The sequence below is a fragment of the Bison bison genome, unplaced genomic scaffold (genome assembly GCF_000754665.1).
Source record: "Bison bison bison isolate TAMUID 2011002044 unplaced genomic scaffold, Bison_UMD1.0 scf7180017864516, whole genome shotgun sequence".
Lineage (NCBI taxonomy): Eukaryota > Metazoa > Chordata > Mammalia > Artiodactyla > Bovidae > Bison > Bison bison.
Genome location: NW_011495069.1, coordinates 2,935,175 through 2,937,540, shown reverse-complemented (window position 1 = coordinate 2,937,540; position 2,366 = coordinate 2,935,175).

The following is a 2,366-nucleotide window of genomic DNA, read 5'->3' as shown; positions in this document are numbered from 1 at the left end:
GACCATCGGTAGCATCCCTGAAGCCCTCTTAGTAACCCCACCAGTCACCACGGCCTTCAATGGGTAGCCACTGTCCTGACTTCTAAAAGTACAGATTAGCTTGACTGCCTGGAAGTTCATATAAATCTCTCTTACAACATGTACTCTTTTGTGTTCAGCATAATGTGTGTGAGGTTTTTCCGTGTTGCTGTGTATAGCTGTGGTTTGTTGGTGTGGTATAATCACACAATTTACCATTCTGCAGCAGACAGACATTTGAGTGGTTTCTGGTCATTTAATTCACTTGCTTTAGTTCTGCCTTGGTGCAGCTGGAGAAAAGTGGGTCACTCTCCGACAAAGGAATTTCAAATCTCTCCTTCCTCCTCGCTTGGCAGAGTGTATCAGAGATGAAGTGCAGAAGACCCCAAGAAAGCCCAGCTTCTTTCTTTATTTTTTTAATTTGTATTTTTATTGAAGGACATTTGCTTACAGAATTTGTTTTCTGCTAAACCACAACAGGAATCAGCCATAGGTATACATATTTTTTAACTTATTTTTCTCTTTATATTTTTTATTTAATTTTTATTTTGTATTGGAGGGTAGTTAGTTGACTTACCATGTTGTGTTAGTTTCAGAGGTACAGCAAAGAGATTCAGTTCTGCATATACAGATATCTGTTCTCTTTCAGATTCTTTTCTCATATAGGATATTACACAATATTGAGTAGAATTCCCTGTGTTGTACAGTAAGTCCTTGTTCATTATTTTATATATAGTAGTGTGTTTGTTAATCCTGAACTCCTAATTTATCCCTCCCCTATCTTTCCCCTTAGTCTGTGAGTCTGTTTTTATTTTGTAAATAAATTCATTCGTATCATTTTTTGAAAGATTCCACATATAAGTGATGTCTTATAGTATTGACTTTCTCTGCTTTTCTCCCTTAATGTGAGCATCTCTTGGTAAGCCCAGCTTCTTTCAATTTCCTCTTCCCATGCAGACATTATGCACCAATAATAATAATTCTGAGCTGCATCTAGCAGCCTCTGGCAGGTTTCATCACAGATGGAATCCAGGCAGTGGGGCCATTTCGGTAAACAAGACTTTATGGGAAGGGGTGACAGAGGAGCCTGGCAGGTTACAGTCCATAGGGTTGCAAGGAGCTGGACACAACTGAAGCAACTTAGCACATGAGTCAAGCAAAGGACTCTGGTCATTGGCTGAAAGGGGGTGTCTCTTAGGAGATGGGGGTTCACCTTCTCTGCAGTGAGCTTGGGGGCAGCAGACTCCAAGCTCTGCCAGCTCTTCTCATTTCCACCTCCATCTATGTTGGCTCAGAAAGTAGCCCCTGGGTACAATGACTCATCTGTATCATGGGGATCCCGGCAGTGCCTCTCTGCACTTACTCTGTGTGAACCACTTAGAACAGTGCCCAGCATGTAGTAGGGGCAGCTCTGGCTGACCTGTGTTCTGACTCAAATTCTGCCACTCACCTGCTGCTGTATGACTCTGGGCAGGTTCCTAACCTCGCTGGGCCCCAGCTGATGGTAACTATTCTTAATAGAATTTGCACGTCAGGGTCTAAGCCCTCTCCTGCTTCCTTCCATCCTCCACCTGGAGATCTCGATGGATCATGGGCGAACAGTATCACCAAGTGTGTCTCCTCTGTTTCCAAGGAAGTGAAAACTCAGGTTTGCTGGAAAGGCTCAGGAGATGATTGGTTCCATCTATTATATGCTGCTGATGGAGCCAAAAGCTAGGGAGTTTCAAAATTTCAACCAATTTCAGAAAAAGGAAGAACTCTAAGAACATTTCTATCTTCTGATTCAGCAATTTCACTTCTGGAAATCTACTTTAAAGACACTTCCCTTTTAAAATAGACAAAGATTTATTATTATCATAGTCTTTTCTCTTCTTTTCTTTGGCCACATAGCATGGGGGACCTTAGTTCCCCAAACAGGGATCAAACCAGCGCCCCGTGTAGTGGAAGCTCAGATCCTAATCACTGGACCCTCAGGGAAGTCCCTAAAGTTTTTCCTAGAACCATGAGCAATGGAGACTAAAAGTTATTATGAAAAAAAAAATCTATAGAAACAGACCTGGGAACAGAATGATAGGATTAGTAGATAAACATATAAGACAGCCTTACACCTATATTCTCTATGTTTAAGAAAATAGAGAAAGCTTGAGCCTGTTAATTAGAAACATAGAAAAAGAAAGGGAAGTAGCTCAGTCGTGTCTGACTTTTTGCGATCCAATGGACTGTAGCCCGCCAGGCTCCTCTGTCCATGGGATTTTCCAGGTAAGAATACTGAAGCAGGTTGCCATTTCCTTCTTCACAGGATCTTCCTGACCCAGGGATCGAACCTGGGTCTCCTGCACTGCAGGCAG